Source organism: Echinops telfairi, unplaced genomic scaffold, assembly GCF_000313985.2.
Source record: "Echinops telfairi isolate 266 unplaced genomic scaffold, ASM31398v2 ScPeMD7_7424;HRSCAF=8462, whole genome shotgun sequence".
Taxonomy (NCBI): Eukaryota; Metazoa; Chordata; class Mammalia; order Afrosoricida; family Tenrecidae; genus Echinops; species Echinops telfairi.
In genome coordinates, this window is record NW_022111324.1 from 18,065,143 (window position 1) to 18,088,623 (window position 23,481).

The following is a 23,481-nucleotide window of genomic DNA, read 5'->3' on the forward strand; positions in this document are numbered from 1 at the left end:
GGCGGACCACGGCGGCTGCCAGAGGAGCGAGCGCCTTGACCCAGAGAGCCCCCGCCGTCCACTGTCACCCGGGGCAGGGGTGGCACCCGCCTGCCCCCCGGAGGAGGAAGAGCCACGAGAAACCATGAAGTGAAAACTTTGGAAAGCTGCCACCGGAGATGTTGCACCGAAAACGGGGATCTCCGAGGAGCCTCCTCCCAGTCTTTGAAGGTGTGGGGAGCAGCTGATATAGCCAGGAGGGCTCTTGCAAGGATTCAAGGTAACAGGGCAGGGCTCCGGGGACGGCCCCCTGTTCCCCCCCACCCCCACCCCCGACCTTCCTGTGTGTGCCCAAGGAGTGGGGTTAGCTTGCCCTCGGCCGACCCTCTAGCCCGAGTGCCTGGCAGTTGCAGGCAAAGGGGCTCATTCTGCCTTGCTTCGTTCCTTTCTGTGGCCAGGAGCTGAGCCGAGGACTTTGGGGGGTTGGCATTGCGTCCTGGTGTTGCATGGCTGTACAGGGCTTGAGCACGCTGCCTGACCTACATTGCCATTGCCTGGTTTTAAGTCCTCAAAGTTAGTGCAACTCCCATTAGCACCAGAAAATCCAATTGGACTGCATAATTGCAGAAGATGACTAGCGCTTTTGCCCGCCGAGCCCATGCTGGACTGAACCGTCTACCCGGTTCACTCCATCCCGCGAGCAGGAGCCCAGGCCAGGATCCGTGCTACCTCTGGAATCATGTTTGTAGAGCCCCCCTCGGAATGTTTCCGTCCCCTATGCCCATGCAGCCAGGAAACATTCTGAAGAGTGAGCCCCTTAGTAGCAAATCGGCTCCCCTGGGTGGTGGCAGAAGCCACATTGATTGAGCTGAGCCTGGCAGAGCCCCAGAGATACCAAGGGGAGAACACTGCTGAAGGGGGTAGGCGTGTGCTGTGGGTGAATGCTGCCTATGGCCTGTGTGTGTGTGTGTGTGTGTGTGTGTACGCGGGCACGCGCTCCCTCACAGCTGCAAGCAGGGAGCAGGCTGCTCATGGAAGAGCCATGCATTTGGGAAACCCTGCCCAGCCCACAGAAGCCCGGAGTGTCCCTTTCACTAGGAACGTGAACTTGTGGGCTGCTGTTCCAGCCCAGAGGAGTGTTCTCCTCTCCAAGTAGCCCACCCCCACCCCCCCTGTACTGCACACATTTATCCAGGGTACATAGACCTAAGCCAAATATGAACTAATAATGAAGCTAATGCACTGTATCAGGCCTGAACAGACCCCTCTTTAAGAAACTGTGTGTGTTTTTCCTAGCCCTGAGAACCCTGAGCAGAAAATTAAAAAAGAAAGAAAGAAAGAAAGAAAGAAAGAAAGAAAGAAAGAAAGATGTTTTGATGAAAGGATAGCAATTATAAAAGGCCATGCTTATCGCTGGGTGAACTGGGCCTTATCCAGCAGGGAGATACTATGTCAGCATAGACCAATCAGGAAGAGAAAGGTATCTTGTACATCAAGTGTCTCTATCCTTCTCCAGATCCGTGCATGTTAAAGTGACACTCTCTCTGACTGCGTTATATTGAACTCATCCTATCTCAATATTAACCAAGCAGTTAAAGTATTTTACATACTCCTCTAGGTGGGAGCAGGGCGGGGGTGGTGGGGGTGGGGGTGCTGATGACGTCAGGTAACCATACAGTGCTGCTGGAGTTTGTGTGTTTTCCCTCTTGGCTTCACACGCTTGTGTGCCTGATGTTTGTTGGAGGCAGGACTCTTGTGGAGTTCCTTCTCACCCCAAATAAGTTGCTTTGCAGCATCCAGGGTATGACCAAGCAGTGCTGCCTGCCATCATGATGCTGAAATCGCATCAATAGCCTAGCTGCTGCCTCCCCTGGGGCTAGAGACATGCCTTGCCTCTTTTAGAAGATGCACAATTTGAGAAGGTGCAGAGCATGGCTCCTGGGAGGTGTTTGGGGAACTGGGAGCAAATGACAAGCCATGGTCTTCCTGCTGGAGGCAGCTGGCTTCCAAGGGTCTGACAGCTGGGTGGCTACCATGGAGAAGACCAGAGACCCTTGCTGCGTGTTTCCCTCTCCACACCAAAAATGGGACTGGCTCCGCATCTCAGAATGGAGTGATCTGGGCTGTCGGGTGGGCAGAAGAAATGAGGAGAGGAGCAAAGGGCTGGAGAGGGAGAAAGGCTCCAGTGTGTTAGCATGGGACCCATCTCCAGGATGGGAGCCTCCTCTCCCAGATCACCTTCTAGCTGCCACTTAGAACCCCTAACAAACAGGTTGTTTACTGAGCAAGGGCCAGAGGGCAAAGAACATGCCTGCGTCATCAACGCCTTCTAATCCCCTTTCCCAAGGAACAGTCTGGCCACTGGGGAACATCATATAAAGGTCCCCTCTGAGACCATGCTCCCAAATCCCTTCTCAGCTCACAAACAAGAGGCAGTCTGCAGGGACTAGAGACATCTGCGTGGGCACTCTCTGCTGACTGGGATGCTTGGTGTGGAGGGTTCCTGGGTGGTGTTTTGTTTTCCCCACCGTTCTGTGCAGGTTTGGTGATTCAACTCTGTTTTTTAAATAATAAGACCTTGTATGCATTTCATCATGGCATCCTTTTCCAATAGGCTGGAAGCGTTTTATGGGGTTCATCTAATTAATCCTCACATGGTTTATTGTCTCATTTATCTTTGATTACCCTAAGAAGCAGAGCTGGAATCATATCAGTTTCTTCGTGCCTAAAGGAGGTCCGAGAACCTCAGAAAGATGAACTGATTTACCCGGGGTCAAACAGCACGAAGGGGAAACGCTAGTTGGTGAAGTCTCATTCAAGTCACTCCTAAACCTACCTCAGACCCCACAGATGCTCTTCAGGAATGATGCGATGTTTTCGATTGTGATTGGCCTTAGTTGTTTTGCACCTTCGTGGGATGGGAGGCTGCCTGGATACAGAGCTTGCCCGCTGGCACTCACTAAGACCTGTGGGGGGTAAAGGCCTTAGGAGACTCTTCCTTTGCCCTCAATGATCTTACACTCTCATTAGGAACATGAGGCTGATGTCTCTGAAAAGGGAAATGGCAATGTAAGTTCTCAATAGCCATTCAATACAAGAGAAATCACCAGGCTGACCTAATTAATCTGCCATTGATTTGTACAGATAATGAGAGCTATCTGTATGCAAAGGAGGGGGCTTGTTGAATGGAGCCTTCAGAGAAGAAGTGGGATTTGCTTGGTTAGGAAGAAAGGGAGAAAGGCTCTCAGAAGGTTCATGGGAACTGCAGCTCAGGAGAGAAGGCTGGGAACTCCAAGGCTGGGACAGTGCCTTGGGGCTTCTGGTCTGTTTTTCCCCTTGGATCCTGGAAATACCAGGTTGTTGCTGTTGTTAGTCCATTTCCACAGACTACACCACAGGAGACAGTGTAGAGCTGCTCTCCTCAGGGGGGTTTCTTAGCTGCAATCTTTTTTTTTTTTTTAATAATCATTTTATTAGGGGCTCACACAACTCATCACAATCTGTACATACGTCATTTGTGTCCAGCACATTATTACATATGTTGACTTCATCATTCTCACAACACCCACTTTCCACTTGAGCCCTTGGTGTCAGCTCCTCATTTTTCCCCCTCCCTCCCCATCTTAGCTGTCATCTTTAAGGTAGCCCACACCAGGTCTTCACTGGTTTAATTCTTTTAAACACATATTGCCCTAGAGCAGCGGCTCTGAACTTGTGGATTGCGACCCCTTTGGGGGTCAAATGACCCTTTCACAGGGGTTACCTGATTCATAACAGTAGCAAACTTACAGTTATGAAGTAGCAACGGAAATAATTTCAGGGTTGGGGGGTCACCGCAACATGAGGATTTGTATTAAAGGGTCACGGCATTTGGTTGAGAACCACTGGCCTAGAAGAAGTTGCCCTACGACCCCGGCTGCAGGCTCTGCAATGCTGATCATCTCATGAGGCACTGAAAATTATCTGGGATTGCCTGAAGATCCCCACCCTGCACTCCGATCCATAGAGTCTGAGAAAAATGCTTCCTCTGGTCTGAGGGTTGTCAACGTCATATCAGGACATTCAGCAGAGGTTATTCGGAGCAAGGAGGCAAATGCCAGGAGTGTATGAGGGCATCTTTATGTTTGGGAATCAGACCCATCTCCAAAGGAAGAGCCTTGGTTTCCCTCCGTTCCCGGCTCCCCCACACAGCTGTCCTTTGGGGGTTTACTTTGAGCTGGCGAGTTGCCAAGCCCTTAGGCTCTTAGCATGGAGCAGGAAAATCTCCATCTTAAGATTCTTGAGCATGCCCATGTACATAACCTCTTGTCTTCCCTCTCCTTTCCCTTTTAATAAAACATGTGCTGTGGCAGTCACAAAGGAGGCGACCACAAACGCAGGAGGGGGTGGGTGCCGTATTGCCTGCGGCTATACCAAGGGGTGTTGTGATTGCTCAGCTGAGCAGGGGAAGGGAGGGGTAGTCTTCCAGCCCAGACAGCTTCAAGGAAGGGCGGAGGACTTCGGACCACCAGGAGGGGATTGTGACCAGCCAGGCACACATACTTGATTTGCTTCAGCAGTGGGCTTGCTCTACCAGAGAAAAGGTCAAGGTCAACTGTAGAACCAATAGGGACCCCTCCCACCCCCCACTCCCGCTTGCTCATTGGTCTTGGTTTCAGGCATTTATTCACATTGCAGGTCACTGGGTGCTTGGGTGGCCCCAGTCCAGCATGGAGGACGTTTTTATCAGGCACGGAAAGTGGCATGACAATCCTAATGTAACACTATAATTGGTCCCAGATCAAGAAGAAAATACCCAGGAAGCCAATCTGTTTGCTTGCTTTGTGGCTATGCCTTGTTGTGATTTGTGTTTGCTGTGTAATTGAGCCTATGGCTGCACTGTGGGCCAGATGCCCCTCTCCTTTACCATTTGAAAGTATCCACTGCTTGTGTGTAGGGACTGGGTAGAGGTGTAGGCCCATGGATATATAGGTTGAGTGGTTGTAGGCTACAGCCTCTTCTCCCTTTGGATGAAGACACAGCCAACTCCGTAGGCTGCAGACGGAGCTGTCGTGGACGCTGGGTCTAGTGCGACCACTCTGGATGCAGGTGACCTCTTTGAAATTGTCACTTTGCTTTGCTGAGGGAAGTAAAGTTGAGTGCCATCATGACAGCCTGGGCGCATTCCTTTCACCGAAGCTCTCATGAAACGCAAATCTACCTGGAGTGTGGATGGGACTAAGGGGTGGTAACGTGATAATCCATGGGACTGAGCATTCACCTGCATGATTCAATATGGTAGCCACTAGCCACATGTAGTTGCGAAGCATTTGAGATATAGCTATATGCAGAGAAAATACTGGATTTAGAAGGCTTTGGGTTACAAAGCGTGTCAAATAACTAATCAATAAATTTGGGTATTGATAACATTTAGGGTATCTTGGGATAAATAAAATGTGAAAATCATTTTGACTTATTTCTTTTTTGGTTTGTAATGTGACTAGCAGAGACTTTTGATATGTGCGGCTTGTAGGATATTCAATTGGAACCTTGCTAGCCTCGGCCCCTCAGAGTAGGGCTAGTCAACATGGAGACGCACGAGCGAGGAGGAGCCGGAGACATGGAAAGAGAGAGAACATGGTGGGAGGAACGAGGGGCAACATTCTCTGCTGTTGATGGATTCCTTCTCATAGGGACCCTAGCGGACAGGGTAGAGCTACCCCAAGGGTTTCCTAAGCTGTAACTTTTTAAGGGAAGCAGTAAAAAGCCTTCTTCTTCCTGCAGAGCAGGCTTCTGGCTGTTTCAAACCGTTGACCTTGAGGGTAGCAGCCCTTCATGTAACCACTATGCACCACCAGGGATCCTTGACTGAAGGGAAGTCCATAGCTAACTCTTAGTTTGCAATTCTGGAATCTGGGGTCAAGGAGGGCACACATAGCTTACACTGCTCTACAAATATTGGAGGAGGGCATGAACTCCCTAACTGTGGCTCAGTTTACCCCAAGTCTTTGAGAAGCATTGTAGATCTTCGTTCAAAGAATGAGCAGTCAGGAGGCTTGGCAAATTTTTTTTTCTAATAGTTTAGAGATTCTGCCTGACAGTAGACTTAACCAAGCAAATTCAGTTTATCATCCAACCCCAAGTGTGAGAGAGAGCACAGGGTCTGGGGTCAGATAAGGTCTTTGATCTTCACATTCCCTTTGGCTTTCTCATCTTTACCACGTGACCATCTTTCCTCGGGATGGGACTTTTCCTTTTTTCAAATGAGACAACTTGACCACTGGGTGGAGAGAAATACCTGCAATTTGTTAACGATGCTTTTTGTGGACCAGGTTGGCAGTTCAAACCCCATAGCTGCTCCCCAGGAGAGAAGCGTGGCTGTCTGCTTCCATAAAGATGAACAGCCTTGGAAACGCTGGGGTCGCTGTGGCTCAGAATCAACCTGATGGCAGTGAGTGTCTGTAAAAAGATTTGTAAGAAGACACAATGATTGATATCTTTTCAATAATTGAACATTATAATCCACATCTTGTTATTATTGTTTTTCTAAGCAATATGGATTAGTCATCACTCAAAGTCTCCATATTTTCTCAGCATTCTATAGTTTCTTACAAAATGTTCTTACAAGCTTTGTGTCACCTGGTTATCTATCAGCACCCCTGTGGGTTGGTTATTATCTCCTTTCAAGGTTCTCTGTGTTCTGCCCCCAAATTATCTTTATCAGATCCTTTTCTTCACAGACACTTCATTCATCCATGTCAACTGTGCAAATGAGGGGTCATTACCTCTTTGAAGTTCAGTTTCATTATCTACTAAGTACAGAGTAGCAATTCCCCTTTCCATTGTGCTGTTTTCAGTGTTAAATGAGATAAGGCATAGAGGATAGCAAACACTATTGCAGGCACACTGCGTATGTCCAATGATGTAACACCCTTTCTGCCAAAGACCTTCACTTCAATGACTCTTAGCTAAAATCCCAAAGCTGAGCTCAAAGGACGTAGCAACTTTTATACCCCAAACCATCCCTCACCTCAAGTCCCCTGCTGGTTCTACCAAACTTGCTAAAGGTACACCTGAGAGACTCAGGATATACTGGACGCCACTCTGTCTCCCTGCTCCAGTCAACCACCAAGACCCGCCAGGCCTACAGCCTAGTGATTTCAAAGGCAACCTGCCCCACCCAAGGCTCCCGTCAGCCTCCATCACTAGATTTCCTCTGTACTTGGTCTTCCCATTTACACTCTTAAAAGTTGGCCAGTCCAGTCTCCTCCCTCCAGCTAGGGTCATCTTCTAAAGTGGTACCTTGGATTATACGTGTCCTCCTACTGTAACCCTTGCATGACTCCCCATCACTAGCAGAATAAGACCCTGATTTCATGGCAGGGCACAAAGAAGCCCTTCATGAGCTGGTTCCAGCAATCATTTGCCTGGAGACATGTCCCCCTTCCTTCTGTTGTCAGAGATTACTGATTTTTGAGACTCTGTAAATATTATCTTCTTGGTGAAGACATCCCTGAGATGCTGGGCAGACTTAATTGCCTCCCCTTCTGCGCTCCTACACATCTTGCTCAAACGCTGCACTATCCTCACCACATTCTAATGATTTGTTTATAGGGCCACCTCCTGCACAAAGAGACAGGTTGGGATTGGAGTTAAAAAATAAAACAAAAAAAAAATTCCCCCAGAATTATTGAGAATTTATATGTCAGGTACTGTTTTTAGGGATCAGGAATTCAGCAACAAACAGCACAGATAAAGGCCATCGTGTAGCTTATATTCTAGAATGGAGATAAGGTGGTGATGACGATAATAACAGTACTAATCATACCACTAATGGGGCTGATAATAGCTAGCACTGTAATAGTACTTATATGTTTGCAGCCTCCTCTATCCTGAGCACTTTACTGTATGAATGCACTTACTCCACCTAATGATCCTATAAGGTAAGTCCTTTGATGGAGCCCTGGTGGGGTAGTGGTTATGCATTAGGCTACAATCTGCAAGGTCTGTAGTTCAAAACCACCTGCAGCTCCGCAAGAGAAAGACTGGGCTTTCTATTCCCATAAACTGTTATAGTCTAGAAGCTCACCAGGGGTCCCTATTAGTCACCATTGACTCAATGACAGTGAGAGTTCATTTTCCCTACTTTAGTTAGTGAATTGGAGGCCCAGAGAAGCGAAGCAATTTGTCCAACGTCACAAATGCCACGTAGTAGCTGACATTCTATCCCTGTGAACTTAGATGCTGAGTTCCTCTTCTTTTTGTTGTGGTATCCAGACAAGAGGTAAACAAATAAATCCCTGGGATCATTTTAGGTGCTGATAATGAAAAGGTGCAGTCCTATGGGAAAGGAGGGTAACTGGGGTTGTGCTCAAGGAAGACCTTCTTAGGGAAGGAGACCCTGGAAATGAGACTTGATCAACCAAGTCAGGAAGGACGAGGAAGGATGAATTCCTGGCCTAAGACTGAATCCGAGGATCCAAAGAAAAGACTGTGTTTCCTCTGTAGCCAAGACCCTGGCTGCTGCTCTGTCCGCCCCTTCCTCACAGCTGGGTCCACTTAAGTGGCATCCTAAGCAGCCTCCTTGGGAGCAAATAGCTCCACTCTTTGCCAATCTCTCCCCACCAATCCACTTAGCCCTCCCATTATTTTGGGTTAAGGCATCTCTTTCAAGGCATCCGGGTCACTGCTTGACAAGGCCGGGGCGTGGGCGCACACGTGCGCATACACAGCCCTGCTTGGCTGAAACACTTGATTTCACTCCTCTCCCTGCGAACGAACGACGTGTCACTCAGAACCTTAGTGAAGTGACAGGCACAGGCACAGCCCAAAGGGCTGCAGACAACCCAGAGGCATGAGCAAAAGGGGAAAGAAAATTTTTTTTTCACAAGATGAGAAGTGAATTGGACTGGAGGGGAAAATGGGAATTGGATCAGGAAGGAACATTCATGCCGGGGTGGGGAGTGGGGCATGCCTCCGAGGCCATGAGAGACTGATAGGGTTCTGTCTCTCCACCTGGGTGGTCAGATACTTGTTAATTTTTCATACACACACAGATACACACGTTCATGTCTTCTCTATGAATAGTTCTCACGATACAAGGTTAACATTAAAATAATTTGGAGCACAGATGAACCTTGGAGGGGGTGGTGGTGAAGCCAGTTCATTCACATTTAATTTACACCCAAAGTCTAACTTCATAATAGAAATGGCACCAGGCTCCTTTCTACTTACCTGATCTCATCTGACTGCATCGCAACCTCATTCCAATTTCCCAGGTGGAAATTGAGGAAGGCAGTGCCCAGAAGAGCTGACGTTGGACATCCCCTTGCCCTGGCCTTTCCCTCTGCCCAGGAAGCTCGGAGAGGCAGTGAAGTAAGGGGTGGGTGGGGAAAAGTGGGGAGGCTCCTGACTTCTGGGTCAGACAACACTTGGCCTTTCATCTAGGCTTGGTCACTTACCAGATGTGTGGCTTTGGACACATTTCATAACCTTTCTGAGCTTCAGTATGCCCATGTAGCAAAGCGGAGCTGGTAATCCTTTATCGTGAACAAAAATTGTAATGATTAAAGACAACAGTTGGAAAGTGTCAGCCAAGTACTTGCCAAGTCATGGGACTTCACAGAAAGAGAGCTGCGGGTGTTGGGAGCCGAAGAAGGAAAGCCAGTAAGACATTGACTGTCACGAATAGCAATGACGCTGCTTAGCTGTGGTCAGTGAGAGTCAGGTAGTGGCTTCAAGGTACGCTGTTGACTGCCAGTGCATCAGGGCCAGCCTGGCAATGGCTGTTGTCATATACCACTCACCATGCTCAACACTCTCCAGGCGTGTCCCCTTTCGTCACCTTACAACTCAGGTACTGTTTGCCTCCACTTAGGAAAAAACAAAAACGAACGCATAACGAAGACCCAAAATGAATGCAGCAAACTGGCTGGCATCAAGTCGATGCTGATTCAGAGACCCTTGAAGACAGGGTAGGACTGCCCCTGTGCGTTTCCCTGTGTGACTGTAACTCTCGGTGGAGGAGGAAGCCTGCCTTCCCCCCTTGGAGCAGCTCGGGGTTTCAGACTGCTGACTTTGCAGTTAGCAGCCCAGTGCATAACCACGACTCCACACAGGATAGGAATCCTCAGCTTACAGGGAGGACATTAAACTTCAGAGAGTTTAAATAGCTAACCCAAGGACTCACATCTTCCAAGTGGCAGAGTTCAAATGTGACCTGAGATCTGCCAGATGCACTGGGGTCACTGTTTTAGGTCATGTCCAAGGAAAGGCATCTTCATGGTTAAGGTGCTAGGTAAATTCTCTCAAGGGCTGGGTGACACCCTTGTGAATAAAATCATTGTTTGGCCCTCAGGGCATCCCTGGAGCAGGTGAAGATGGGTGGTAAAACCCCTTGCTAATGCTCCAATTCCAATTCACAGTGACCTTAGAGAACAGAGTAGAACTGTCCATAGACTTTCCAAAGTTGTGTAATCTAAGGGAAGCGTGGGGATTCCAAAGTTGTACCTTTTTAGGGAAGCTGACTGCTACCTCTTTCTCTCCCAGAGTACCTAATGGGTTTGAACCGCTGTCCTCTGGTTAGCAGGAAGCACTTTAACCACTGCACCACAAGGGTTTCTGGCAGGTTGATGCATGTGGAGAAGCACTTTAGCTTCCAGAGCTTTAGACACACTGGGTACTTAGAGCTGTGGGCTGAGCCCTTGCAGTTCGGGTGGGCTCCATTTTCAGAAGAGCAGGCTTTCAAATAAATAAGAGTTGAGTGCCCGTAGGCTTAGAAGAAAAGGTTCACCTGCCTCATACAAGGATAGATTAGCCATGGTTTTCAACCTTATAAAAAGCAATCGTATACTTTAAAAAAAAGGACTTTCAAAGGAACCCCAATATGTTAAGCACATAAAAATGGAACCCCTAACTGGAGCAGCCCTGGGAGCCTGGAGTTGCCCCACATGTCACTTGTCCTTCCTGACTCTTAAGTGGTTCCATGGAATTTAAAGGCTGCTCAAAACACGTGGAAAACCACCACGTTACAGAATTCCTCTGAAAGACAAGCCTTGTGATCGACTCAAAGTACCAGGTGACATGGGAAATTTCCTTGTAAAATATATGTCGTTCCACCAGCTGGGACACACCTGTGAACATGGGGAAACCGGGACCGAGGGCCATTCAGCGTTCTCCTTTGCTTGGAAATACACTGACGCCCGTGTGCCAACAAAGGTGCTGTTTCAGCCATGGAGGTAGGCACTGTGTGTACTGAGTCGTTTCTACTCTTTATGAAGTAGCTACTATTATCCCCAGGTGTGACAGAGTGAAATCAATTAGTACAGTGAGTGTACAGTAGGGATTGAAATGTGGGTCTCTGGGATCTATTAGAGAGCCTGGATGTTGTCACCACACCCTACAGCCTCTTCAACTGTAGGTTGGAGTAAATATGGCCTCTTTCCACGTTTCTTAGTTTTTCCAACACTGCTTCATTGTGAGACGACACACACACACATTCTCTGGACAGTCTGTCCTGCTTTAATGAAGCAGTGAGACCTCCAGAGAAGGAAAAAGCCCTCGCTGAGGCTGTCTTCTCGGGCGGTCGGTCCCCTTTCTTCTTCATCCCCAAACCTCAGGGGGGTCCCGCCCCAGCCTTAGGGGAGGGACCCCGGCGCTTGGAGAGGACTGGCAGGGCCTGGGTGGGGAGCCTGGGGAGGGAGGGCTGCTCAGCTCCAGTCTAACAGCGTGGAGAAGGGGCTTACTAGAAATGTGCCCGATTGGGCTGCAATGGGAAGTCCTTGGAATATCCTTGAGGTATAGAAATGCTTAAGCACTTGGTGAATTGTGCGGGGCAGGTAATATCTGCCTCCCCTTCACTCCTTGTTCCGCCATTTACCATACTACAAATACGTTGTCCGTCAGGAACAGGGGCAGGGGCGTGAGCAGTGTTGCCTCGGGTGAAGGGCCCTCTGAGGCTGCCTGTGCTCGCCTGCTTTCTTTCCGCTACCGCCGCCCGCTGGGATTTGCGCCCGCAGGGATAACCGAGCAAGGTCAGCATCCTGCTGAAGCCTCGGGCCACTGGGGACCCCTAGAGGCGAAAGGCTGTGTTACAAGCCCCCGACTGAGGAGGGGCTGCTGAAACCTTTCCTAAAGCATTACCTGTAAAGCACACTCCAGGCAAGCGTGTGTGTGTGTGTGTGTGTGTGTGTGTGTGTGTGTGTGTGTCTTCCCTGCTCAACTGTTGGTCACGCCCCACCACCGACATCAACATGAGACTTTTTCCTCAGGGCCCTGCACACCTCTCAGGAACCTGATCAACTAATCTGTGATAAGTATTAATGGCTGATAATGATTTAATGTGCTGCCCTCTCAATTAACACTGGAGCAGTTCTAAAGGGAAATTCATAGATTTAAACGCAAGTATCTCTCCTCCTTGTCTCTTTTGAGAGGAACCGTTGGCCCCTCAAAGTGAACCACAGGACCGACCACTGCCTGTTGAGCCTACTCTTGTCTGTGCTGCGGCACTCTGGACCCAGCGAGCCTGGGAGGCGTTGTGCAGCAGTTTAAGCAGAATTTCCAAGAGAAGGTCTTCTCCACCTGCAGTCCTTAAAAACAGGGTCTTTCTTGCACTGGTGGTGCAAGAATCTGAGTCCCTCTCTCTTCTTTCTGCTCCTCCAAAGCCAAATAAGAGAAAGCTGTGGATGGACGCGGGGGAACCTGGAAGAACTGAGCCCACGACACCACCGACATGACCTTAGTTAAGGGGGAAATCTGGAATGTAAGAGTTATATGCATGCCTACTCAATCGTATTTCCCTACAAGCTTATGGTTCCAGTCACACAGCAGATGACCTAGCAACAGACAATCGTGGATACACGTTGGGCTGTTAACCACAAGGTCTGCAGTTCGAAACCACCAGCTTGCCCCTCGGGAGAAAGATGAGGCTTTGTATTCCCATAAAGGGTTACAGTCTCAGAAACCTACTCGGGCAGTTCTACCCTGTCCTCTAGGGTCACCGCGCATCAGAATTGACTCCATGGAATTTAACTACCGGAGCCGCCATGTCCACATCGATATGCTGAGTATGACTTGCGAGGATGCAGAAGCATTGCCCAGCCAAATGCCTGGTTCATGGAAAATGCTGTGTACTTTTGAATGTTGTTGTTGTTCTTTAAAAACAGATTGAGGTACTCCAGTCTCCTAGGTGTGGTTGGGTTGGTAATGAACGAGATTTCTTATAAGAGCCATGAGTAACATGGATTTGGCAGTAACTCTAAGAGATGCAGTGCAGTTTGAGGGGAGAAATCCACAACCCAAACCGGTTTATTTCTGTAAGATATGGTTCATGGGATATAATAAAAATCCATTTTTATGCTTTAGAAAATTGGCTAATTTTAAAACAGTTGAGACATGCCATATGAATGTAGAGCAATGATAGATTTTACTCAAATACAAAGGAATACAGACCCAACGACCCGTCTAGGGCTTCAGTGGGTTAAATTCCTCCTGGATGGTAAGCCACTCCATTTAGGAGGAGAGTGTGTAAGTGAGAAATGGACTCCTCGTGGCCTCTGGTGCTGGATTCATGCATTTGGTCAGGAGGCCACCAACTACTATGGTTGGGGCGTGGGCAGTGATTTCATGAAATGAGGGAGCAGAGACACGGAACCCACCAATATGGGAACATTGACATACAAGTATGCAAGAGCGTGCCCGCTGCCAATGAGGCACTGCCAACGCATAGCACCTCTCTTTAGGCTTTCTGAGACCGCACATCGTTATGGGAGCAGATATCCTCACAGGTGTCCTTTGCAGCAGCTGGTGGCTTTGAACTCCCAACCTTGTGATTAGCAGTCCAACACTTAATCTACATCCCCACCAGGGCTCCAAGTAAATAGAGTTCTGTAATCTGGGAAAACGTGGGAATGGTGGTAAGGATGCTAATTGGTGAGACGTGGAGACTCGGAATGACCTTAAGCACACTGCTGAGCATTGCGTGGTTATTCCTGCTGTCAAAATACTGATGCGTTTTGGACTTCCACTTCTATGTGCATTGGGATCTTTTGCTTTATAGCTCGGCCCACATTACACTGAGAGAGGACTATGACACACAGGTTCCATACGAAAACAAGATGCTACAAAACATTGTGGGCTAGAAGACGTGCTGATGACAAGTGGGCGACAGACACCAGTGTTCTGTGAGCTCGCTCTCACTCCCGCAGAGCGCGGGGCCTGCTGACCAGACACCCAGCCTTTGTTGCAGCTGATGACATGCAATCTATTTGATTCAAAAAGGCATTTGGCTTTTTATTTTATTTTGTTTTGTTTCTTTCAAGGTGAGATTTAATTAGCGACTGCAGAGAAGGAAAAAAAAAAGCGGACCAGCTTAGAGGAGCTTTATGGTGCGGGTCTGTGGGACTCAGCAATTTGACATTCTAATCCTGTTAGTTCTCACCTTAACTGGACAAAGTCAGCAGGCTTTGGGTTTTTTTCTTCCCACAATTCATCTAGCTATTAGTTTCCCATTTGCCTCTACCCTCATCCCTTGCTTCATTTGGCTTTTTTAAGGGGCGGGTGGTTCTTGTTCATTGCTATTGCATATTTGTTTTTGTGTTGGCTTGTTTTCAGGATATCACGAAAAGAAAAGCACCAATATTTACATAGTTCATTCTGAAACAGAGCCAGTTGGAAACTCTCTTTCTCTCTCTCTCTCTCTCTTCTTTGGATTCCCCTGAAAAAGTGCCCAATATATATGGTAGCCAGGAGAACTAGGAAGTAGCCAATTCCCTCAGAAATCTGATGAAAAACAAGCCACCCAACCAAACTCACTCCCATCTGCTTGATGCCCCTCTGGAACAGAGTAGAACTGCCCCTGTGGCTCTCCAAATGGCCTCCCTGGGCTTCCAAGGGCTGACCTTGCAGCGAGCAGCCCCACATCACTGCCATGGCACCCTTCTCCTCGGTCTTGCAGGGGGTCTATGAATCAGAAGGGACCCAACCGCAGTGGGTCTGTGGATGTGGAAATGGTTCCTGGAGAGGTTGGTAACACCTTGGAAGAAATGGTAAATTCCTGGAGCACCGTTCTTCACTGACGCCCATGGGGGCCCCATGAGTTGGCATTGACTCTGTTCTGTTTGGTTGGCCGTTCCTGTGTGAACTTGGCTACGACTGTGACCACTTAAAGCCTACACTGGCGCTTCGCAAGCGGCTCGCCCCAGTGTTCATGGCTCCCTTCTCAATTCCTGGCTGCCAACATCTCAACAGGATCTCAGTCTTTGTCAGTGCGTTCCCACCACTCGCACAATACTCACGAAGTTCCTAGTGCAGGGAAGACTTTTTACCCCTCATAAATTGGACTTAAAAACCCTCACCATCTACACCACTCCACAGTTTTCATTAAATGTGGGTTACTAGGAAGTTAACAAGCATCCTTCTTATTAACGGAAATTTAGTATTCAGGATCTCAAATTTATAGAATTGCAAACTTAGGCAAGTGTTTCCTTTAAGGCAGTGGTTCTCAAATTTTAATGTGCACCTGGGGAGCTTGTTAAAACGCAGAAACCTCAGCCTCTCCTCAAGGGGTCTGATTTTGCAGGTCTGATGTGAGACTCAGAGAACTGCCTTTTAACCAGCCGATCATACAGAGTCCACACTTTGAGAAACACCATTATAAAGTGACCCCAATGAAGTGTTACCCGGGATGTGGTAGAACATCGCTGCCCCTTAAAGGTGAATGCATGTCATGGAAGGTCTGTGTTTAGAGAAGCGGGGGCTTTAGGTACTCTTCCACACGCCCACCCTGCTCCCCCCATACATTCTTAAAAGTTCATCAGCTACAATGCTAGAAGTTTCTAGATAGTCTTCCAATAAGGGAATCTTCTCACTTTGCTTAATCAAGTATTTTTAATGCCTTGACCGTGAAACTAACTTATCTATCCATCATCTACCTTCCATCTATTTCTACCTCTATTGACAGATTACATTTATTGCATGCATATGAACTTATTTTTACTAAAGATCTACTAAATTTTAATACATTTAGTATGGAGTATACGGTCATGAGGGAGTAGGCAGCCCCTAACTAGACAAGGGTGATCTTGCCTCCCAGCTTTACTCCTGGGATCTAGATCTGGGCTGGTTCTCAGTCATAGCAGCTCTCTCTCTGCACATCACAGGTTCTGGGCCATCCTCACAGCCGTGGCCCTGTGGAGCTCATGGTTGCAGCCACTGCGCCAATCCGTCTTGTGGAGGATTCTACTCTTTTCCTCTGTACCAAGAATGTTGTTTTGTCTCTAGGGACTGATAACCTATCCAAAGTGTGTCAAACAAGTCTCAGCATCTCCCCTTCTAAGGAACAAGCTGGTTGTGCTTCTGAGACAGATTTGTTCATTCTTCTGGTAGACCATAGACTGGTGAATCATCTCCCCCTACACCATAATTCAGATCCACTTATTCTTTATTTGAACTCTGGTGGCAGAGTGGTTATGCATTAGACTGCTAACCACAAGGTCAGCAGTTCAAAATCACCAGCTGCCCCACAGGAGAAAGATGAGGCTTTCTACTTCTTGTAGAGTCTGAAGCCAACAGAAGCAGTGCTACTCTGTCACTGGTTTTCTTTGAGTTGGGATTGAATTCTTTGGGTTTTTTCTTATGATCATTTTATTGGGGGCTCATAGAGCTCTTAAATAACAATCCATACATCAATTGTATCAAGCATATTCGTACATGTGTTGCCATCATCATTTTCTAAACATTTACTTTCTATTTGAGCCCTTGGTATCAGCTTATTTTTTCCCAATCCTTCCTCCTCCCCACTCCCCCCCTTGTGACCCCCTTGACAAATTATAAATTGTTTTTATATTTTGCATCCACTGTTGTCTCCCCTCCCCCATGGTTTCTGTTGTTCATCCCCCCCCCAGGGGGTGTTGTCGATTATGCATCAATCATTGTGGTCAGTTCCCCCTTCCTCCTCTCTCATACTACCTTCCCCTGCTCTCCTGGTATCATTACTCCCATTTAAGTTCCTGAGGGGTTTATCTGACCTGAATTCCATGTCTCGTGAGCTCTTATCTGTACCTCTGTACATGTTCCAGTCTAGCCTGCAGTGAAAGGCAAGACTGGGGTCATGACAGTCGGGGGTGAGGAAGCTTCAAGGAACCAGAGGAGTATTGTGTGTTTCATCAGTGCTTTACTGCACCCTGGTTGACTCATCCCTTCCTTGTGGCCCTTCTGTGAGCGGATGTCCTATATTCTACAGATGGGGGGGTGGGGTTTGGTCTCTGCTCTGAGCCCCCCTCCTTCTCAGCAATATGTTGTATGTTTATTTTGCATCTTCTGATGCCTATTACCTGATCCCTCATTATCACACAGGCTGGGGTGCTTCTTCCATGTGGACTTGTTGCTTTTCTGCTAGATGGCCACTTGTTTAACTTCTTTTTTTGGTCTTCATTTTTCATTGTCCAGTTTTCACATGCATATGAGACAATTGCAAAGACTGGGGCTTGGCTGAATGGAACCTTAGCCCTTAAAGGAATTTTTTTTTCTTCCTTTTTAATACCTTAATGAGGTCTTTTCCAGAAAAAGGAGCCCTGGTAGCATAATGGTTAAGTGTTGAGCTGTGAACCTCAAGATTAGCAGTTCGAAACCACCAGCCTGCTTCAAGGCTTTTTACGCCTGTAAGCAGTCACAATCTCAGAAATTCAAGGGGCAGTTCTACCCTGACTTATAGGGTGGCCATGAGTCAGAATTGACTCAAGGGTAGTGAGTTTGGTTTGGTTTGGTTTTGCAGCATATTTGCCCAATGTAGTATGTGCTATTCCCACTGTAGACCCATGTAAAAGGAAATTTTTGGTGACTTTTTTTCTTCACATACCCCGATTTCCTTAATCGTTCACTTGTTTGTTTTGTGTTTTCTTGGAATTGAATTGTCATCCATAATGAGGGATGGATTCTTTGATCGCCACCAGGGAGTGCTTCAAGTCCTCTTCCTTTTTCAGCATATCACAATTTCTTAATGAGCCTGCCCCCAGTCCTGACACCATGGTACTCTTCATAAAGCCTGGCTTCAGAGATTGTGCCCTCCACATACACATTGAATCCCTGTAGTCGAAAGATACCCCTTGGGCACTCGTTTCCGGGTTTTAACCATGCAGGGTCCTCTGGATCTATTTGAATGACCGCCTCTTGGTCTACGTACAGGTTCTACGTAGCACAACGAAGTGCTCTGGAATTTCTAATCTTTGCAATATCATCTGTGCTTTGTTGTGATCCACACAGTCAAATTCTTTTGTAGACAATGAAACACAAGTCAACCTCTTTCTGGTATTTATTGCTTTTAGTCAAGAACCATCTGACATCAGTAATCACATTCTTCTTTCTTTGTTCTCTTCTGAATCTACCCTAAATTTCTGGCAGCTCTCTATTGATATACTCGGGAACTATTTGGGAATGATGTTCTGCAAAATTTTACTTGCATGTGATATCAGTGATATTGTGTGAAATGTCCTGCATTCTGTGGAATGGGTACAAATATGGATCTCTTCCAGGTGGTTAGTCAGGCAGGTAGCTTTAGTCTTTCTTGGTATAAACAGGAGAGCACTCTAGCACTGCATTCATTTGTTTAAACATTTCAATTTTCATTCTGTCAATTCCTGGACGTTATTTTTTTCCCTTTTCTTTCTGATGTCTCCGTTATAGCTTGGACTTCTTCTTTTAATCCCGTCACTTATGAATCACATGCTACCTCCTGAAAAGGTTGAACACCAATCAGTTCTTTTTGGTGCAATGGCTTTGTATTCCTTCCATCTTGCTTTGATGCTTCCTGCTTTCTAAATATTTTCATAAATATCTTCAATATTACAACTTAAAGCTTACATTTTGTCTCCAGTTGTTGCAGTTTGAGAAATACTGAGCATGTTGTTTTCTTTTGGGCTTCAAACGCCAGGTCTTTGCACCTTTCATTGCAATACTTTATTTTCTCCAGCTTTGAAATCTGTTCAGCTTTTCACGTCATCGTGTCTTTCATTTGCTTTAGCTATTCTACCTCCAAGACTGAGTATCAGAGTCTCATCTGAGATCTATTTTCATCCTTTTGTCCTTGAATGTCTTTTTTAACGACCTTTGCTGTCCTTGATGCCATCCTACATCCATCTTGTCTTTGGTCATTAATGCTCTGTGTGAAAAATCTGTTCTTGAGATGATCTCTGAGTTACATTGGACTGTGATCTGCAAGGTTAGTAGTTTGAAGCCATCAGACATCCAGACGGAGACATATAGGGCTGTCTTCCCCCCTAGTTACAGTCTCAGAAACCCACAGAGGCAGTTCTGTCCTGTTTTGCAGGGTCGCTGTGAGCGGGCGTGGACTCGTGCAGCGAGTGAGTGACTGTGAAGCTCAAGGCTGTACTTTGGTGCTGGTGGACTCACTTTGATTTTCTTCAGCTAATTTCCAACATAATCTTGCACATGAGCACTTGATGGTGTGCATTACGGTTCGGCTCTGGCCTTTTCTGACTGATGATTGTGAGTCTTTTATGGTTTCTTTCCACAGATGTACTCGCCTGTGTATAGTCACCATATATGTTCTTGAAAAAGGTCTTGTTGTTGGTCTTGCAAAACTCTATCATGTGACCTTGGCATCACGTCTTTTTCCAAGGCTATATTTTCCAACTACCCATCCTTTTTCTAACTTTCACATTTCAATCCCCAGTAATTGTAAATGCATCTTGATTGCACACTTGTTTGATCAATTTGAGACTGCAGGCGTTGGTAAAAAATCTTCAAATCTCTCTATTTTGAGCATCAGTGGTTGGTGTGCAAATTTGGGTAACAGTTGGAGTAACTGGTCTTTCTTGTAGGCATATGATATTAGCCTGTCTCTGACAGCATAGAACTTCAGGATACATTTTGAAACATTTAATTTTATGATGACTTCATTCCTTTTTGACACCATTGTCGTTACTCACATAGGAAGCCATATGATTATCCATATCAGTTCATTTTTACTAATCAAGCCTAGAATATTGATTTTTTAGAGCATTCTATTTCAATTTTGACCTCAACCAATTTTCCTGGATTCACACTTTGTACATGTGAAGTTCTGAGTATTAATGGGTACTTGCAGCTGTTTATCCTCATTTTTGAGTCATGCCATATCAACAAATAAAGGTCCCCAAAGCTTTACTCCCTCCACATCATTATGATCAACTCTATCTTGAGGGGACAACTCTTCTCCTGCTGTATTTTGAGTGGATTCCAACCAAAGGGTCTCCTATTCCAGACAGCACAGGTCAATGTCTCCCTGATAAGCCTACGATTTTCACTGATGATTTTTTAAGTAGATTTCTAGGTCCTTCATCCTAGTCTGCTATCAGGCTGAAAGCTCTATTGAAAACTGCCCTCTGTGGATGGATGGCCTGCTGGCATTTTAAATGCCAGTGGCACCACTTTGAGCATCCAAGCATCCATGTATGACAAAGCCATCCATGTATGACAAAAGCAGACAGATAACTGGTTTCTTTTATTACAGTCGCATTTTTCAAATGGAAACATTGTCTTAAGTCTTCAAAGGAAAGAATGAACAAAGGGAGTGAGTGTGGAGTCGGAAGACTATGAACCGGGGAGGCTATCTGAGCGTCAAAAGTCGCTGGGTTGTGCCAGGAGTCAGAATTAAACAGCCAAGAGTCACAATTAGTTCAAGGGTAATGTTTGTTTGTTTTTTTATAAAGAGAAGTGTTTGTCATAATAACCCTCATTCATTAAGCAGTAAACATTGAGCAGAGTCACCTATAATTTTTATACAAATCAACTCATTTATTCTTCAGAAGTGCCCTATAAATTGGACACTTTTACATTTTTCTGCTTCACTGAGGAAGAAACGGAGACACCGAGTGGTTCATAATACCATAAAAATCAAAGACAATAGCAAGTGGCAGAGTGAGCTTGGAAGCCGGGCCTGCCTCCCAGGTGCCCTGCTGGTGCTGTGGGTAAGTGGTGGACTGCCAACCTCAAGGCCATTGTTCAAGCTGAGGCCATCCGCTCCTGTACAACCCTAGGCAGAACTGGCTCAATGGCAATGGTCTAGTCGGCCTCCAGAGCTGCCCTTTAAATACACTCTCAGGTAAATTCCTGCCAGGGAGAAACGATAGCTCCCACCAGATAACACTGGTTTGGGAGCCATGCTAACGCAGGGCCTCAGGACACGTCTCTGCTCATGAAGGCCCATGATCATTGTCCTTTATGCATCGGAGGATTTATTATAAGGACTGCCTGAACATCTGAAAGATTTCGCTGTACTTAAACACAAAATATGCTTAGCAAAACAACCTGACAAGGATGATTCATGGATAGCAATTAGGAGCAGAATCCTCTGCCTACCAAATCCTAAATAGGACTGAAGATCTGGCCATCCTGCTGACAACTGGCTATTCAATGTGTAAGCCTGGCTCTTGTCACCCCGCTCTACTCTTGACCACCTCCTTGTTCCTGAAGGCGGGGATGTCTCTGAAGGGGTAGGCTAGCCTGGAGATCACCATTTCTTTAGGTCTTTGATTCTCACTTTTCTAATATAAAGATGTGAGGAGAGATTGGTGGTGCCTCCATTGTTGTGAGGAATAAATTAGTTAATATATATAAAGTGTTTATCCTAATTATGGCACATTGAAGGTGTTCAGTCTCTTGTACTGTTACCACCTCAAGATGGGTTAGTGGCAGCAGGAGGCTGTTGCTTGTCAGTACCTGTAAAGGTGTTAATGTGGAAGTAATGGGAAGTCACACTACAGCTCTGGGGAGTGAGAAAGGCACATCTTATTTCTTAGACCCTGGACCACTTCCAGAATGTGTATGGGGTGTGGGTCACTGGGACTTACAATTCAACCAGGATTCCTGCTTACATTAAATTCCTCTTTTGTAAAAACGAATACTTGCTATATGCCAGTATTCAGACTACCAGTAAGTTCTGAATCTTCATTCACAATGGCAGGAGAAATGTCACATGACATCGAGGGAGACTTTCCCAACCTTGAAATATATAACTGTATATAAGTCTAAGTATAAACTATAACTAACTATATATATATACATATGCATATCTATCTCTCTCACTCTCTCTCTATATCTATCTATCTATCTATCTATCTATCTATCTATCTATCTATCTATCTATCATCTGTCTATCTACTCATTCGCCAGGCATCAACTCTAGACACCCTACACGTGTAACTGAAACAGTATATTGTTTTGAAGATAAGGACATGGAGGTTTAGGAGAGTTTGTTAATGGTCTACGTGACTCAGAGTCTGAACCTGGGTCAGAGCTGACCGACTAAAGTCTCCAAATCACTTATGGAAGGATGGAAGGATGAGGAGGAGAGGAAATCGGAGGAATAATTGAAGACTGGCTCTCCAATGACGAGAGCTTGGAAAGCGTTGTTTAAAATCTCATTGGCACCGTTGTGATTACTAGCTCCCTCTCAAATACTCCCAAGCTTGGGTGCCCCAAAGTGAACTCTTTCCTGCCCAATAGTTTGTTCCCACATCTTAATAGAAAAGTTTGTGGTACGTAAGGGCAGACTCACTGCCCACCTCCACCACCAGTCTCAGTATCCCAGATAGAGACTTGTGGACTAGCCTTTGGCTACTCTCAAATTTTCCCTTCCTGAAATTGTTTTTCTCGATCCTTTAGCAGTGAGGTGGGTAGAATATTCTTTGTTCCCAAACTAATCATATACATACACTTCCCCAAATGAGTTCTTCTCAGAATCCATATACCCTGAGCACAAGCTCAGGCACAGAGTGAGAAGAAAGTTTAGTCCCTGTTTTGCTTGGCTCTACAGTCAATGGCCATGAAAACAACAATCAAGAACTCCATATATGGCAGCAGGCAAGCCCACTGCATCGGAGCTCTTCAAATTGTCGACGAGCAAGGAGGCCACTTTGACAGTGATTGTGTGTCAGACACAGCCATCATCTCTTCTGCATTTGAGAGGTGGACAGTAAAGAAGGAAGGTCGAGGAACTGATGCATCTCTTCTTCCAGCGAACAGAATTCAAGAGCGTATCCTAAAAGATATATCATGATCAAGTGAGTTGATAGCAGGGATGCAAGGACTGTTCAACATTAGAAAACTAGTCAATATAATTCACCCCCAAAATAAAACAAAGTACAAGAATTACATTACCATCTCAAATAATTCAGAAAAGGTATTTGATAAATCCAACTTCCTTTTCTAATAAAATCTTGCAGCAAAATAGGAGTAGAAGAAAAATGTGTGTGTGTGTACAAAGCTAACTGCCAACAACTCAATGAAGAAACCAGCATGGAGAGCAATTCCCATGAGAACAGTTGTCACCACTCTCAGTCACTCCCAGCCTGGAGTTCCTGCCTAGAGCAGTAAGCCAAGGAAGAGACGTAAAGAGCATAAAACTCGGTAAGGAAGAAGTAGAATTATCTGTATTCACAGATGACAGAACTACATCCATAGAAAAATCCTGGAACTCCCCAAGAACATTAATGGAACTAACAGAAGGTTTACCAAAATGACAGGGTG

At 46.3% G+C, this 23,481-nt stretch overlaps 1 protein-coding gene across 1 annotated transcript in view; it reads left to right on the forward strand.

Annotated features, from left to right (window-relative positions):
- Positions 1 to 19: 19 nt before the first annotated feature.
- Positions 20 to 23,481, forward strand: part of BRINP2 (BMP/retinoic acid inducible neural specific 2) — a 143,713-nt gene continuing 120,251 nt past the window's right edge. The window contains exon 1 of the mRNA XM_045297973.1: positions 20 to 259. The gene's annotated coding sequence lies outside the window, so the exon portion shown is untranslated. The remainder of the gene's footprint in view (positions 260 to 23,481) is intronic.